Consider the following 18,052-nt stretch of genomic DNA (forward strand, 5'->3'; position numbering starts at 1 on the left):
CTCATTTCCTTATCATGAAATGTGAAGAGTAACAGTTGGACAAAGCATGAATGCACAGTTCCTCGAGGTCTTCACGATAACAGATTAGCCGGACACAGAGGCCATTGTTACATGAAGATAAGAAAACTGCGGGTGCAGAAAAATGGCAACATGACCCTCTGCGACATAATTACAAGTTGTATCTCAAATCTAGGGGATGTAGCTCATTAAAGGCAGTTTTCACAACCATCTGGACTTTGGGGTGACACCTGAGACTTCCTCCAACCTGTCAGGCCTTCACCTGGACAGGAAAATTCAAATGCCCACAGCCACAAGTATCTTCTTTGAGAAACTGGGGTGATGACAACCTTCCTAAATCTTATCACAGTGAACTGTAACTTGTCTAAGATTTGCATGTCGGGTATTTGTTTATAATTATTACTGTCCCAGAATAACAAAACACATGCAAAAATTCTGTATCTAACTATTGAACATTCGTTTGTTCAATTTTATTCAGACCAATCAGATGGTCTTTTTTTTAAACCATTTTTTATAGTTTTTATTTAAATTCCAATTAGTTAACATACAGCATGATATTAGTTTCAGGTGTACAATTTAGTGATTCAACACCGCCATACAACACCTGGTGCTCATCACAACAACACCACGACAAATCCCCATCAACTGTTTCACTCCCCACACCACCACATTCCTCTCTGGGAACCAACCATCCATTCTCTGTAGTTAGGAGTCTGTTTCTTGGTTTGTCTCTCTCTCTCTTTCTTTTTGTTGTCTGATTGCTGTGGCTAGGACTTCCAGTTCTGTGTTAAGCAACAGTGGTGAGAGTGGACATCCCTTTCTTATTCCTGACCACAGAGGAAAAGCTTGCAGTTTCCCCATTGAGAGTGATATTAGCTGTGGGTTTTTCCTATATGGCCTTTATTATGTTGCAGTATACTCCTTCTAACCCTACTTTTTGAGGGCTTTTATCATGAAAAGATGCTGTACTTTGTCAAATGCTTTTTCTGCATCTATTGAAATGATCAGATGGTTCTTATCCTTTTACTAATGTGGTGTATCACATCGATTGATTAGCAAATATTAAACCACCCTTATAACCCAGGAATAAATCCCACTTGCTTGTGGTGAATGATTTTTTTTTTAATGTATTGTTGAATTTGGTTTGCTAGTATTTGATCGAGAATTTTTGCATCCACGTTCATTAAGGCTATTGACCGGTCCTCTTTTTTAGCGAAGTTTTTACCTGGCTTTGGTATCAGGGTAATGTTGGCTTCAGAGAATGAATTTGGAAGTCTTCCATCCTTTTCTACTTTTTGGAATAGTTTGAGAAGAATAGGTATTACCTATTCTTTAAGGTAATTTGTTTGGTTAATTCCCTGCAAAGCCATCTGACCCTGGACTGTTGTTTGTTGGGAAATTTTTAATTACTAACTCAGTTTCTTTGTTGGTTATTGATTCTGTTCAAGTTTTCTATTTCTTCCTGTTTCAGTTTTGGTAGTTCATATGTTTCTAGGAATCAGGTTGCCTTTTTAATATAATTATTCAAAGAACTAACACTCTTAAGGTAAATCTTAGTTAAAGAAAGTTAGGTAGAATGAGAATTTTATAGAAAGGAGAATATTTTTGTTATCAAAGGGGAAGTTTATTCTGATAATAGAAAGCTCCAGTATAGAATAAGATACAAGTTAAAAATATCAGAAATAGGGATGGGACAGAGCAGAAACTGGATCCCCTCAACCCTGAAGGCAAAAGCCAGCATTCTTTGGCTGCTGCCATAAGGAAAAATAGGAAAAGCTCAAACTCCACTCCTCTTCAGTGTGCCATCTTGCAGGAATTCAGAGACAGGATGCTAACTGAAAGGAGGATGCTTGCTCCCAAGACTGGACTTTCGGGTGAAGACAAGACCAAACCAGTCGGCGCCGCGGTGAACCCTAGGGCTGACCTTTCACCAACTTTCCCCCTCATTACAATACTAAAAAATCCCCCCCAGGGGTGGAGATTTACCATGTTAATTAGACATGGGGCACAAGAAGCATGACCTTTAATTGCACAGGTGCTAATAATAAATCCCCGCCTCTACTTGCTTAGATGTTATCCTTGCCCCACCTAGGGTCTTTAAAAACTCTCCCTGACCTCTCCTTGGGAGTCAGTCTGAGGACCCTCTCCTCTGTGCTGTCTCCCTTGTGCAGAACATAAGCCTGGATAAAGCCTTGCCTGAAATTCACATTTGGCCTCTTGTCAGTTTCTATTGTATAGGGAGCCCAAGGGTCCTGTTTGGTATCATCTTTGGGGGACACTGCTAGGACCCCAGCAGTTCTTTTTCTCCCATCCAGGAGGGAGTATAGGACCCATGGGGGCAGCCTGAGGAAACCTCTCGGCAGCTGACTAGCCATCTCAGAACATTTGTTTCTGTGTCATTGCGGGACATAAGGCTACCTCCTGTGTCACGGGGTTCCCACTACTCTCATTCAGGCAATATTTTCCCTTCTTTCCCAATTTCCTTCCTTCCTGAACCCCTAACCTCCTTCTACTTTTCCATGCTCTTTCCCTCCTTCTCATACTGTGGGCTGGCTATAAGACAGCCACCACTTTACTGTGCTCAGGCTGGAAGGACAGGTTCCCAGTGCCATAACTGGCCAGTGGAGGTGGAAGCGGCCACCGTGTACCCACAGACCAGTGATTCCACAAGCTTTCCCCAATGCCAGACTCGTGGGACCAGTGGATGTGTAACCCTCACATCATGTAGTGCCTGGAAATCTGATAGTCACAGGAAACTCTTTCTTTCTCTACTCTCTGCATTGTCTGAATACTTGCTAGAAGTACTCAACTTCCTGGAAGTATTCAACTTGAGGGAAGGTGAGTTGAGGCTGGCTCCCTGGGCCTGGTCACCCCAGTGGGCAGTGGACAGAGTGCCTCCCTCCACTGGCCACTGTTGGGTTCCTTTGCCTAAGTAGACCTCTGTGTGGGATGGGTTGAAAGGTATTTCTTTCTTTGTCTTTCCTCCTTTTCCCTCTTGCAGCTCCTTCCACTTTGCCCACTGCCCACTTCCAACCTGGAGATTCCGTGTTTTGTTGCCCTCTTTGAAATGCTGGGTACTTCTCCAACTTCTGTTCCCATCTGTGGAGAGAAGTGTGGACTGCCCTGTGTCCTCTCTAGTCAGGCTAATCACCCGGTTAGATCTCGCTGTTGTCTCTGTGAAGACCCCCTAAATAGTACCTGGGCTCCCAGGGAAGCTATACTTTAACATTTACCAAGGTCAAAATTACTGGACAAATCCTTAGAGCATGGGTTCTATTTCTGACCCCAGCACATGTTGTACATCTGCATGTTATTAAAAAAAATAATAATAACCAAAATGGGGCACCTGGGTGGCTCAGTGGGTTGAACCTCTGCCTTTGGCTCAGGTCATAATCTCAGGGTCCTGGGATCGAGCCCCCATTGGGCTCTCTGCTCAGCAGGGAGCCTGCTTTCCCCATGCTCTTTGCCTGCAGCTCTGCCTACTTGTGATCTCTCTGTCAAATAAATAAAATCTTAAAAAAAAAAAACCCAAAATGGAACATTAACATAAAGAGTAATACCTCACCAAGTTCTCATGAGGCTGAAGCCATACAGCCTTGCACAAGACTAGAACATTAAGATACATTAAGATAAGATCTGCAACTTTCTGAAATGTCCTTTAGCTAATGATTTGTAACTTTTTATGTTAACCCTGCACCAAATGTTCCTTCCCCAGAGCACTTTCTTCTTTGTGAAGACTGTGTACCCCAAGCAGCTGTCCTAACTTGGGCTGGAATGGAACTTTTTTCCTTAAAATTAAAAAAAAATGTTCATTTTGCATCAACATTTCTTAGCATAGTCAGCAGGATAACAGAGCAACTCGCCTGAGAACACCTGGGAGTCCTCTCGAACTCAGCATTTGGTGCCAACACAAACCATTTGTGCCCCTCCAGCTTCTTAGCACCCCACCAATGTAGGGATGAGTTCTCCTGATACCTGGATCTACTCAATTTGAGGTGACGGTCCTGACTTTCATTCAAGCTGTTGTGGGTTACCGGTAATGTTCTGAGGGTGGGAAGAACCTAGAGGTGCTAAACCAGATGGGTTGTTTTCATTTGGCATTATACTAATTGATGTTATGGATACAAGGCTTGAGTAAATGTTCTGGCTAGAAATATGAGTGACTATGTCATTCAGCTCCAAAGAGAAATTACTCAGAAGCGACTCTGTACCAGTCTCTCTTGAAGGAGGGGAATCTGTCTGGCTGAGAGGTACCACATCTGTCTGTTTCTGGAATCTGTATAAGGATAGGAGAACTTCATTCCATCTCATCTCAGAGCCGGCTGGGGTGAATTGTGTCTGATAGGCATACTTACAGTTACGATCCTGTATCCAAAAGGAAATGATTGTTTCATTTTAACACTGCCTGGCCTATGAATATGTCAAGCTAAGAGAAAAGATGGCTACTAACTGGCTCTCTTGCATTCCTTGCTCCTGTTTAGTTGCCTTCAAATAGGGAGTTTGAGTTTAATTCTCTTAGCTTATCCATTTGGTTTAGTAGGTGAAGCTTCAACTTTTGGGGAGGAACACATGCTAACAGGGGTACTCTGTGCTTCATTTATTGTTCTTTCTGAACTTTTGTCTAGGAAGATGGGGAGTACTCCTGTTCCCCAACCACCACCACTAAAAAAACGTCCATTAGGACATATTTTAAATAAATGGTGCAGAGGAAAATCCTGTCTGGCAGGAGGGAGAGATAAGAGACAGAGAATAAGGAATGTTAGTACAGACACCTTTGCACCTCCCCCCACCCTGTTTCTGCACCACCACCAGCATGCATTAGGTAGCCCGCTCCTAGACCATCATCCCTGATGTCCCCAGCATCGTGGCTCTTGTTCCTCCCACCCTCACTATAAAGGAGCAAAAAACACCCCAAGCTGTTGGGCCACTTCCTTATGAGGTTCAAACTAAAGCACTTCCCAGATCAATATGAATGGGTCCAGAGGGCTCCCCTGGACTTACGCCGCCCACTTCAGATTCCCCAGCACCAGATCTCCCAGGAGTTCCCAGTGGGGAACAAACTGATGACTTTTCAGTGGACACAGGCTTGTGTGGACACATTTGGTATTAAAACTAATTTAAGTTTTGTGCCTTAATTGGAAGAGGCATGGCTTAAGAGTTATCAGCATTAAACATAACACTTGTAATCTACCAAGGTTTACAAAAGGTCAAATAAGCTTCTGTTATCTCTGTTTGCAATTTGTCAACAAGAAGAAGATTTTCCATGATGGTTCATTTTTGTCTGTCTCTCCAAGTTTTCATAGGTAATTGTTAAGAACAAGTAGGTTGAAGAAGCAAAAGGGTGTATGGTTTTCATGATCTTTGGTAACCTAAAACTCCGAAGTTTTGCTGAGTTAAATAATAAACTGGGTTAAGCTCTTTAGATATCTAAGTCTTTTCCAAATAAGACAGATTGCTAGAGCATTGATTACTGAACATAGCTTTATCTACTTAGGCTTTTTTTTTTTTTGCTTTTGCTTTTTCCTTTTTTTTTTTTGGCTTATTATAGAGAAACTAAAGATAAATTTAGGTCAGCTAGTAAGCATGTCTTATGCTTTATTGAAAGTTGTACTATAAAAAACCCCACATTTCTAAAAATTATGAACAGTATGCATAAATTTCCCATCTAAAGAATTCTGATGTAACAATAGCTTACTGCTCAGTTTTTACTAGAAACTGAGGTTTCTAAGAATTAAAATTCTGATAAATGTAATTGATAATAGCAGAAATGATAAGGAAAACAACTTTGCATGCAAGAAAGTGAGATATGTTTTTAATAAGAAAGGTACGAGAAATGAAAATATATTTCTGTTGAGGGAAGAGAAAATAATTTTGTCCTAAAATAAAGACTGGTTATTTAGAGTGAGAAGGCTTAGGACAAAATCTAAATTAAAAAAAGAAAAAAATTTGGAAAACCTGTGAAAAGAGAATCTTTAGAAAAGAACTTTATGCATGGTATAAGGACAAAGACTGAGACAATGAGTTTTAGAAGCACCCTAGTGGGAGTGCCTGGGTGGCTCAGTCAGTTAAGCATCTGACCCTTGATTTCAGCTCAGGTCATGATCTCAAGGTCCTGGGATTGAGCCCCAGGTTAGGCTCCCCACTCAGTGAAGAGTCTTCTTCTTCCTCTGCTCCTTCCCCTCTTCGTGCTCTCTCTCTCATAAATAAATCTTTTTCTTTTTTTAGATTTTTAAAATTTTTTTTTTATTTGACAGACAGAGATCACAAGTAGGCAGAGAGGCAGGCAGAGAGAGATAGGGAGGCAGGCTCCCTGCTGAGGGGCTCAATCCCAGGACCCTGGGATCATGACCTGAGCTGAAGGCAGAGGCTTTAACCCACTGAGTCATCCAGGTGCCCCTAAATAAAATCTTTTAAAAAAATAAAAATAAATTTTAAAAGTACCCTGGTATAAGATTGAAATTTGGCTTTTCTCTGTTAAAAACCAAACCAAACAAAACAAAAACCAAAGTTTTCTTAGCTTTTTGTTCTACTCTTTGTTAGAAATTGTAAACAAAGATTTTCTTTATCTGTCTGGAAAAACAAAGCTTCTACGTTTTGTCTTTATCAGGTCTTTGGTTACTCAATAAGGTTAAATCCTCAATTTCAAGAGCTAAATTTTGCTAACTACTAAGTAACATCTAGCAATTACATTACTAGGTATTCACCCAGAGAATACAAAAATACTAATTCAAAGAGATTCATGCACCCCAATGCTTATGGCAGCATTATCTACAGTAGCCAAACTATGGAAATAGCTGAAGCGTCCATTGGCTGATGAATGGATGAAGAAGATGTGGTATATATATATACAATGTGATATTACTCAGCCATAAAAAGGGAATGTATTTGCCTTTAGAATCTTTTATTGCCACCTTGGTTAAATAGATAAGATCTGAGTTTTATAATGATCTGTGATCCTATTTAGGCATTTGCCTTAAAACTGTTTTTTTTTTTAACAAACTTCCCAAGACTAAAATTCTAAATAAAGTCATTTTTGACTAATTAGACTTACTATCTGTTCCAGAAAGTATATTAAATTCTTAAAGTTTTAATATGTCCTTTTATAATGTCATCAAGTATAATTCTAATTATTCAAATGTGTGTTGCAGAAATAACTAGATTTCCTTGTCAACTGCGTTATAATGAGCTCTTATCAAATTTTTTTTAAAGATTTTATTTATTTATTTGACAGACAGAGATCACAAGTAGGCAGAGAGGCAGGCAGAGAGAGAGAGAGGAGGAAGCAGGCTCCCCGCTTAGCAGAGAGCCTGATGTGGGGCTCGATCCCAGGACCCTGGGATCATGACCTGAGCTGAAGGCAGAGGCTTTAACCCACTGAGCCACCCAGGTGCCCCAGAGAGCGAGGATCTTAAAGAAGCTCCACACCCAGCATGGAGCCCAGTGTGGGGCTCAATCTCAGGACCCAGAGATCATGACCTGAGCTGAAATCAAGAGTCAGGTGTATAACCCACTGTGTCACCCAGGCACCCCTTGTTTGTTTGTTTTTAAATCTGATTCGCTGGAACTTTTTATAAGGTGTCTTAGATCGAACTTTTAACAGCCTCTGAAGGCTAGATGCCAAGGCAAAAATTGCCTTCAGATTTGCCTGCAATACCTGTAGATTTGGGTATATTCCTCTTCTCAAGATCCCCAAAATATCCTAAGGTTTCCTGCACCTGCCAGGAAGTGACATTCTTTACTCCTGGGAACTCTGTAAGCAAGGTATCAGGCCAACATTTCGAGGGGTCTCTATTGACTCCATAAAGTCAACCTTAATTCCTTAAACCTGTCTGGTCCTATCTATGTTATGTATGTCTCTCTCAAATTTTACATTCTCATCAAAGCCTTGGGAAAATAACCCATGTTTCCAATGGGGTCCTGTTACAAGGAGAGCTGGTTCTTGTTGAACTTCATGCAAGCAATTATAACTACCATGAAAGAAAGAATACTCACTGAGAGTTTCTGCATTCTGGAGGGTTCAGGTAGGGAGAAAAGATAAATGCTTCAATCCATTCACAAAGGAATATTTTAATGTATTTCTATAAGTCATAGATATCTCAAGAGAAAAAGTTTTCTTAAATCTAGAAGAGCAAACATTAAAGAACCAGCAATGTTTTACACAAGAGTCATAAAAACTATAGTCCTTTCTTCATTTAGTTAACCCCACGTTATTAATTCTTATTCTGTTTGAATGTAGTTTTCCCCTTTGTTCTCGAGATTCTTACCCAGTTTAGTTTTATGATCTTAAAGATAACAGAAATCTGTATCTCCTTGAAAATGAAACACATTTTCAAGAGCATCAGAGCAATAATTATGTGTCAAAAGACTCAAATATGGACAGGTTAAAAATCTGAAAGACAGGGAGTCTTCTTTTCCCTCCCCTCCTCATGCTCTCTCTCTCAAATAAATAAAAATCATCCAAAAAAAAAAAAAAGACTCTTCCTTTACAAACAAATGAGACTTAATTTGATTCTCTTTGACAAAAGTGAGGGTAGCGTTACAGAGCAAGATTACGTTTCAATAACACACCTTTATGAACATTAGATTCTGGTTCTGATTGTCTTTAAATGTTTATTGTTTGCCTATAAAACTGGGCTGGATCCTAAATTGTTTTGGAACAACATCCTAGAATATCTGGCTATGACTCACCAAACTACAGCCTCCAATTTTCTTTCATTTTCTTGACTTGGGATCGTTCAGAACTAGAACTAAAACTGTCTTTTACCCTCAAGCCCTGCAAACTGATGCCACTGGACAACTTGAGGTAAACTTCAGAGAAAAATGGCCACAATGGCCCATATTTACACTATCTTCGTGCTTGTGACTTGGTGGGGATAATAAAAGTCTTCCGTGGACATATGATTATTTAAACAGCTGGACAACAGGACAGACTCCCCGACTATTGTGTGAGTCTGCTATCTCCAAGGTCCAGACCAGTGATGGGTCTGCTGATTGGCAAAACAGTCCGCTTGGTTGGTTTGTTTCCTTGAGAGGTCTAGCCGGGGAAATAATTCATAACAATGCTGTCACACAAAATATCACGGCCACATTATCTACGGTGGTGGCTGAAATGGGACAAGATTTTAAACTCATAACAAAAATCATTGGATTCTCTGGCGTCAATGGTCTTAGACCACTGATTTGCCTTGGATTATGTACTAGCTAAACAAAGAAGAATATGTGCTATTACAAATACATCTGTTTGTTCTGGACAGGTGGAACAATGGAACAAAGGACTGACATCCTTCCCCAAAAGGCTACATGGCTACATAATTTTAACAAAGTCACCACTCAGACCACCTGGGACTTCATGAATGGTACCCACAAAATGCTACTTGTTTCTTGCCTTTCTTTGGGCTCTTGGCCTTTTTTTTTGCTGTTATTCTTGGGGCTCTTTTTCATGTCTTGGTAATCTTGGTGTCTTCTTGGCCTCAGCATTTCCAAGTTAAGCTAATGGTGATGCAAGGATTCCAACCTCTATCAGGATGGGAGGATCCGAGTCCTTATAAATCATCAGAGCAGCCAGGGAGAGATTTTTATGCCTCTAGGGTAGGACGGGGATGCAGGCCCAGCTCAGCAAGAAGCAGCTTCAGAAGATGAGAACTTTGGCCCCTTTTCCTTAGGAATTAGGATAGTAAAATCTCTCAGAGGGGAAAGAGACAGAGCAGGGACTGGACTCAGATTGCCTCAACACTGCCCACAAAACCCAGCCTTCCTTGGCTGCCTCCATAAGGAAGAAAAAGAAAAGCTCAAACTCCATACCTCTTAAGTGTGCTATCTTGCAGGAATGCAGAGAAAGGATGCTTACTGAAAGGAGGATGCTCACTCCCAAGACTGGACTTTGGGGTGAAGACAAGACCAAACCAGTCAGCGCCAAGGTGGACCCTAGGGATGACCTTTCACCGACTTTTTCCCTCATTATAATAAAAAACACCCCAGGGGTGGAGATTTACCATGTTAATTAGACATGGGGCACAAGAAGCATGACCTTTAATTGCACAGGTGCTAATAATAAATCCCCGCCTCTACTTGCTTAGATGTCATCCTTGCCCCACCTAGGGTCTTTAAAAACTCTCCCTGACCTCTCCTTGGGAGTCAGTCTGAGGACCCTCTCCTCTGTGCTGTCTCCCTTGTGCAGAACATAAGCCTGATAAAGCCTTGCCTGAAATTCACATTTGGCCTCTTGTCAGTTTCTTCTGGGCCCCCCTGGGATGAGGGACAGCAGACACACCTTTGGAGCTGACGGACCTGTGTTCACCTCTTGGTTTCTCCACACTTTTCTTTGTGACTTTGTTTAAATTTAAGATGGGAAAAATTTTAAATGGGAAAATTATGTCCCTTCCAGAGGCGCAGGATGAAATTAGTTTCTCAGCAGGATAAATGTTAGTACCCCTTTTTATCTACATCAGTAAGAAAGGATGGGGTAAAATAGTCAAAAAAAACATCAGGCAAAGACCTTTAATGTTTTGTTTTTGCTTTTCTGGTGTCCTAATTTCTTTTTAACAAATAACAATAATCTCTCTGATTAGGAAAATAGTACATTTGTTGCAGAAGATTTGGAAAATATGGCAAAATATATTTTTTGAGTTGCGAGCAATTCTACCACCCAAAGATAAAGACTGTTAATGCTTTTGTGTTTGTCCTAAGCATGGGTGCATGGAAACATTTTTCCTTCCTTTTGCAAAACTGGGATATTATTATATAAATATTACATATTTATATAAATTTATAAATTTATATAAATTTATAAATTTATATAAATAAATATTATTATATTATATTATAGCCCATTTTCACTTTATGTGTACTCTTATTTTTTAAAATTTCTTAAGAAGTTTTGGAATTTCTCTTATTTTAAAAATATTGTTCAAAAACATAACTTAATGGTTATATAATATTTCACTATATTGATGTACCAATATAGTACCATATATTTGTACCATATTTTACTTAGTCCTATTTTGGGGCACTTAGACCATTTCCAAGTTTTCTCAAAATAGAAATTCTACATGGTAATCTTGCATACAAATTTTGGTGCACATCTGTTGATGTCTTTAGGATAAATTTCTAGGAGTGGAATGAGTAATTCTAAGGGTTTTTAAGTGGTCCTGACACATTACTAAATCACCCTTCTGAAAGATTGTAACAATTGATGAATGATAATTTTTGTACCATCTGGTCTCGGAACTGAATGATCAACTACATTTTGAAAGTATTAGATTGAGAACTGATGGATTATAGCTACATATGGGGGTTCTATTTATCTTTCTATGAAGCTCTCTATGTGATTTTCCACAATTTGTAATGGGGATGCAGAGCTGCAGAAATTTGGGAGTGAGCCAGATGATTTCCGAAGAGACTGGCATGGGCATGGAAAACGGGAAACATTTGTCAGTTCTGTAGATCAAACACAATCAAGTACTAAGACTGAGGAAGGTCCATACAATTGGGAAGATGCTGGGTCAGCCCCAAGTTTTAAAGGGGAACTTGCACTAGACTTGACTTCCGCACTTGGTGAATGAGGCTTCTGGCTGCCTGCCAGTTAGGAGCAGCTAGGAACAGAATGGCACGAGAAACAGTAAGCCAAAGTGGGGGCTGGGAGACACTGGCAAGGGGCTGGAGGAGAGGGACCACGGAAGGGGAAAAGCTGCAAGAAGGAGGGTCTGGGTCTGTGATGCTCCTGGGGAAGCTGGATGCCCTGCTGCGGCCATAGCAGCAGCTTACTGGAGACAAATCACAGAACTTTCCAGAAAAGGCCAGGCTTCTCTGGTGCAGTCTAGGAGGATAGTTATGCGGGTACTTGGAACTGTCAGGAGGATGTCCCTGACCAATGTGGGGAACACCCAGGAGGCAGTGTCACACCCTAAGCTTGGCCTAAGCCAGCAGCTGCTATGGCCAACAGTAGGCTCTAGGTTGTGTGAAGATTCAACAGTAGTATTAGGAGTTTGGAGATGATATGGAAGCAAAGAATTAATTTATATTTATTTAAACTAGAGATATGCACAAAACACAAGTCCTGGTGATTTAGAGTGCTTAACAATTGCCATGGATTTTGATAACTTTAGGAGAATTAGCAAGGTAACTAAATAAGAAACTGATAAAAATCATTCTCAGGTGGAGGAGGTGGTGAAACAGGTGAAGGGAATAAAAGGTACCAGCTTCCAATTATGAAATAAGCAAGTCATAGGGATGAAAAGTACAGCATAGGGAATATAGTCGATAATATTGTAATAACTTGGTGCAGTGACTGATGGTAACTACACTTAGATTGTGCTGTTCATTTCCTACATAATTGTTGAATCATTATGATGTACACCTGAAACTAATACTGTATGCCAACTATACTTCAATTAAAAAGAAAAAAGAAAATGATGCTCAGAGTTTTCACAAAGGAAAATACCTAATCCTAATAATTATGGATCCCCTGGCTTTGGGCTCAGGAGCTAGAGCAGGCCAACTAGGGGTTTACACAGAGCTTGGGCAGGAAGGGGGCTGGCCAACTCCCAACAAGTGTTCTTTGGGGGACCCCAGTGGAGGAGTTTGGGTGCTCTGAAACACCCTCACTCTGGCCTCCAGACCCCGAGTCTCAGCAGCCACGTTCTGGCTGGGCACAGACCCCTCCATGCTTCTCTTTGGAGACCTGGCCCTAACTTTTCCAAATAATTATGGATCCCATACTACTTAACCCACCCCAGGACTAAACACAAAATGCTCTTCACTGGCTTTGGGAATAACAAATCCTACCAGACCGGTAAAACTCTACTGGTTCTAAGTTTGGTAAATCAAATGTTATCGTTTACATGATGTATGTTAACTTCAGCAAGGAGTTTAAACTCCTCCCACATAAACCACTCAGCAAGCAGAAAAATTTGGTCAAAGTGTTGGTATTAGAAAACACACAGTGTTTTCAAAGGCTGGTCTTGGACTAGTATATCCTAAATTTTCACTGGCAATAGTACAAGATGACGCATATGAATAAATCAATCAAAGAGATGACCCAGTATGGGGTTAGAACCTACTGTCACATTAACTCTCTAAGGTGAGAGACAAAGACTTGGAAATCAAAACTCATAGATATACGGAATGGGGTTTGATAGCATCAGGCACAATAAAGAACAGAATAAGCAAACAAAAAATGGGGTGAATCCATAGTGTTGTAAAACTTCCACCTTCTGGAGTGTGCAAAAGCAAGTCCCTCCAGAAAGCCAAGTTTCCAGTGACTGAGCTACCTTTAAGCATAGATTTTAGGTTTTTATCTATTTTTAGTGGAAAATTTTTAAAAAGCTATCATTCACTGTTTTTTAAAGGATGAGTATAATGTAGCTTTTTCTATATGACACAGAGCAATCATTTATGATCAATTTCAATTCAGTAAGTATTTCCTGAACATCTTTGCTTTGTGCCAAGTAACGTATATTGAACTTTAACCATTTTTTATTTAAAACTAGATTTTTGGGAAAGAAGCCAGCCACGAAGGACCACATAGTGTGTGACTCCATTCAGATGAAGTGCTCTGAAGAGGCAAATCTGCAAATATAGAAAGTAGATGGGTATTTGCCTAAAGCCTAGAGGGAGTGAGTGGGGGAGGGAGGTATTGGGGCATAGTGGCTCAGGGGCACAGGTTTCTTTTGGAGAGGATGATGTTCTAATGATTCACAGCTCTGTGGATATACTAAAAAAGCCATTGCATTGTACACTTTAAATGGGAAAATTCTATAGTATGTGAAGTATATCTCAATAAGGCCATTAAAAAAACAACAGGTTGTCAATATTCAGAGAACAGGAAGAGACCCCTGAGCAATGATGGGGAGGGTGGACTGCGCTGCACAGGTGGGGAGGAACCAAGATATTAAACTCCTACTCAGTCTCTGCCCCGGATGACTATGCTCTCTTCTCGCCCTCCTGTCCTCATGCCTGCCAGTGACACGTTCTGTGGCATCAGCTGCTTAGCCATCAGCTCTGCTTCTGGAAACCACAGAGCTTCAAGGCCGCGCTCAGTAGTCAGAAAGGCCTGGGTTTAAGGACTGATGGTGTGATTGTGGGCAAGTTCTTTACCTTCCCCATGCCCCAGTTTCCTTATCTGCAAAACAGGGTCGATAATATCTACCTCATAGTGTTGTTTTAAGGATTAAATGAGATAAAGCTCGGAATGTGGCGGCTTTGTGTCTGACTCACCCTCAGTGTTCAAAAGAAGTTTGTGTCTGGAAAGTGAAAGTGTCACTACCAAGAAACCAGTCCTCAGAGTGTGACTTTGGTGATACTCATTCTGACTATTGGGCTGTTGAGCGGGGTAAGGACATCTGTGTCAATGAATGTTCCTGCCAGATGAGGTGTTACAGAATTACCAGCTTTCCCTAACATAGTACAAAAGGAATAAACGTTCATTGAGCCAGGTACTTGACATTCAGGATCTCGTTGAATCCTTATAATAATAGGTCCATGCTGTAGATGGGGAAACTGAGGCTCACACAGCTCACCCCAATACTACTGAATGCTTTTACAGTGTGCTATGGTCGAGTACTCATTCATTTAATCCTCACTAACCCAGTGAGGTCATGTGATATGGTGATTTATATGAAATAGACATGTGGTCTGTGTCCCCACCTCTAACAGTTACCCAAATCCTCAGAACTTTCCTCGAGGAGAGCGATATGGGTCTTTTGTTATGTTAATGAGGTGAGTTCCAGGCCAAACCCAAGGGCCGGAGGCCCAATCAGATTAGAGGGGTGGACCGGTTAGTTCCCGCCTCCTGACTTCCGGACGGGGGGCGGGGCCAAGAGGGTTGGAGGTGGTTTGGCCACCTCCGTTAATCAGTCGTGTTTATGCAGTGAAGCCTTCATAAAATCCTAACGGACCGGGTTTAGAGAGCTTTCAGCTAGTTTGGTGAACATTGGAGGCTGCAGGAGAGGCTGCACCGGAGGGCAGGGCAGCTCTGTCCTTTCCCTGCCCTCTCCCCATCCCTCGCCCTCGGCATCTCTTCCACATGCCTGTTCCTTTTATAATAAACCAGTGATCAAGTGAGGAAAATGTGCCTGAGTTCTGTGAACTGCTCTAGCAAAATAATCGAACACGAGGAGGAGGTCATGGGAACCTTTGATTTAGAGCCAGTGGGTCAGAAGAAAAGGTAACAACCCAGATTTGGAACTGGCACTCAGGTGGGGGTGGGAAGTCTCGTAGGACTGCACCCTTAACCTGTGGGACCCGAGGCTCTCTCCAGGGGCACTGTGTCACGATCGCGTTGAACTGTAGGACACCCAGCTGGTGTCAGAGCGTTACCTGTTGTAGGTGTGGGGGCAGCCCTACACACACACACACACACACACACACACACACCCCAAAAGAGGTAGTTACCATCATTATCACATTTTACATATGAGGAAACTGATGCACAGAAAGAATGAACTTGCCCAGGGTCACATATATTAAATTGCAGATCTGGGACACAAACAGAAATAAATCTGATTCCAAAGCCTGTGTCTCTTCCACATCTGTGCTATCCACTAAGACACAGCAGAAGGTCCTAGTGGTCCCCATATCTAACAGGAAGGCATGCTTCAAAAGGCACAGTGGGTGGGATGTTGTACAAATTAAAAAGAGGACAGTCCCTAGCTTCAGTCAGGGAGTTGTCTCTTTGGGGGGGCATGAGGAGGCTTCATTAGGCTCTTCTAGACCTTCCTACCTGAGAATACATAAAGAGTACAATTTTTTTTTTTAGCTGAAGGCTATGTGTGGTTTTGAGTTTGTCAAAGTGCTCTTGACAGCTGTTAGCCATTGCAAGGCTGCTGGGTGGCTGAGTTTCTGACATCTTTCTAGTATGTTTGTAGTTGTTTCTCACATGGTTTTGATAGCAGAGAGGAAAGTCCTGGGGGACTAGAGAGGCTAGGAGACCTCTGAGGCCTTACCTACCTTCCCATCCTGCACTTGACAGCCCAGGTTAGTCTTTTTTTTTTTTTTTAATATTTTATTTATTTATTTGACAGATAGATATCACAAGTAGGCAGAGAGGCAGACAGAGAGAGAGAGAGAGGGGAAGCAGGATCCCTGCTGAGCAGGGAGCCCCAGAGCCCAGGTGAGTCTTAAAAGTGTGTGTAGAGAATGAGGAAAGCAGTCTGGACTGGGGATTTTTCTTACCTGTAGACAATCCAAGACAGATAGTGGCCAGCTGTTCCCAGTCTCTGCAGAGCCCGGAATCCAGGAAAAAAGGTTCGTACCCTCCTTCTGCTCCTTAAAGTATCCAGACTCAAATCCCTTACCCATCCCTGCTTTTAAGTGAGGCCCATTTGACAAGGTTGTCCATAGCCTAATGATAACTGCATTTAATCGGTTTACCTTTGTAGGGGAAGGGGTGGGTGTGGTGTAATATATTTTAAAATGTTTTTTCATGGCTCAGATAGCTAGATAAATACAATTGTAATATTCAGATCCCTTCCCGAAATGTGTTTTCTCCAGACAGGGTTGTTTTGCTCGGGGTTAGTGACCCATGCTAGAGGAAGAAATCCCCACAAAGCAAATTGCTATTAGAGCTTCTTTTCCTTGTGCTCTTTCCAGCTACAGATGTGTACTATTAAGAAAAAAATCACTGTACTTACTCATGGGAAGAGAAGTTTCCCAGCGGATTCCAGCACAGGCGGAGGTCGGGGGGCGCTGGTCCTCTTAAACTTCTCTCCCACCCTCCATCAGAGGCGTGTCTGGTCTCCCACTGCAAGAAGACACTCCAGTCCCTTTCATTAGGATGGGTTAGCCCACACAGCGGGAGGTGGCCTGAGGAAACACCTGGCAGCAGTTAATATTTGACTCCTACCGGACTGCCTTTCAAAGGGCTTCCAGAGAAGAACAGTGACCACCTGGGGATGGCAGTTGCAAACAGGCCTTGGGAACAAGGCAGGTGCAAGGCATGGCCTTGGATGGGGTGGGAACAGGACAGATGGGCCCCTCCACTCCCCTGCATTTCCTGTCTGCTCAAAGGTGGCTGTTGAAGTTCAAAGTACCGCTCAACTTGGCTTCTCCTTTCCTGGGCTGGGTCACTGCCATGATCAGGGTAATATATGAAGCTGTTCACAGTTCCTTACACTTTAATATTAATCTCCAACATGCAGCTGCCAAGATCAGGTTTTTTTTTTTTTTTTAAAGATTTTATTTATTTATTTGTCAGAGAGAGAGAGAGAGCACAAGCAGGCATTGTGGTAGGCAGAGGCAGAGAGAGAAGCAGGTTCCCCACTGAGCAAGGAGCCCGATGTGGGACTCGATCCCAGGACCCTGGGATATGACCTGAGCTGAAGGCAGTGGCTTAACCAACTGAGCCACCCAGGCGTCCCCAAGATCAGGTTTTAAGAGAGAGAGAGGGTGATCTTCATGAGGGCTAGCCTGGGTGGGGACCCTTTAGAAGCAGAGTTGAATAGGAGACACACTGTGAGGACACTGAGGACGGTCCAAGGACTGGGGCACAGATGGTGTATTAGTCTGCTCAGGCTGCCCTCACAGAGACCACAGACAGGGGCTTGCACGACAGAAATCCATTTTCTCACAATTCTAGAGGCTAGAAGTCCAATGTCAAGGTGCTGGCAGGTTTGCTTTCTCCTGTGGCTTCTCTATTCTTGGCTCGCACACGGTCGTCCCTCTGTCTGGGATGTTTGCTTGCTAATCTCCTCGCAAATACTTCATCGGGCTCTTCATGCCATCTCCAACTCCATCATGGGGCCACGATTCAAAGGGTTTCCAGGGAAGAAGAGAGTCCACCTGGGATTGGGGACAGCTAGGAACAGGGCAGGTGCTTAACAATCCCATTTTCAACTCATTGTCTCTCAAACAAAAGGCCTCTCTTTGGAGGCCTTTCCTTCAAAGTCAGTCACTTTCCGAGGCCCTGAGAGTTGGAACTTCAACATATGAATTTTGAGGGGGATGCCATTCGACCCTTAGCAGATGAAAAGGACAAACTCCAAACACAACCTCCTTCTCCAGCTTGTGGCAAACATCAGAGTCACATGGCCCTGCGAAG

The 18,052-nt window shown here is 42.2% G+C and overlaps 1 protein-coding gene across 1 annotated transcript in view; it reads right to left on the minus strand.

Annotated features, from left to right (window-relative positions):
* The window catches only part of MGAT4A (alpha-1,3-mannosyl-glycoprotein 4-beta-N-acetylglucosaminyltransferase A), a 151,238-nt gene extending 134,448 nt beyond the window's left edge, over positions 1-16,790 (minus strand). Inside the window, exon 1 of the mRNA XM_032352003.1 lies at positions 16,647-16,790. The gene's annotated coding sequence lies outside the window, so the exon portion shown is untranslated. The remainder of the gene's footprint in view (positions 1-16,646) is intronic.
* Positions 16,791-18,052: the final 1,262 nt, after the last annotated feature.

The sequence above is a fragment of the Mustela erminea genome, chromosome 7, assembly GCF_009829155.1.
Source record: "Mustela erminea isolate mMusErm1 chromosome 7, mMusErm1.Pri, whole genome shotgun sequence".
NCBI lineage: Eukaryota > Metazoa > Chordata > Mammalia > Carnivora > Mustelidae > Mustela > Mustela erminea.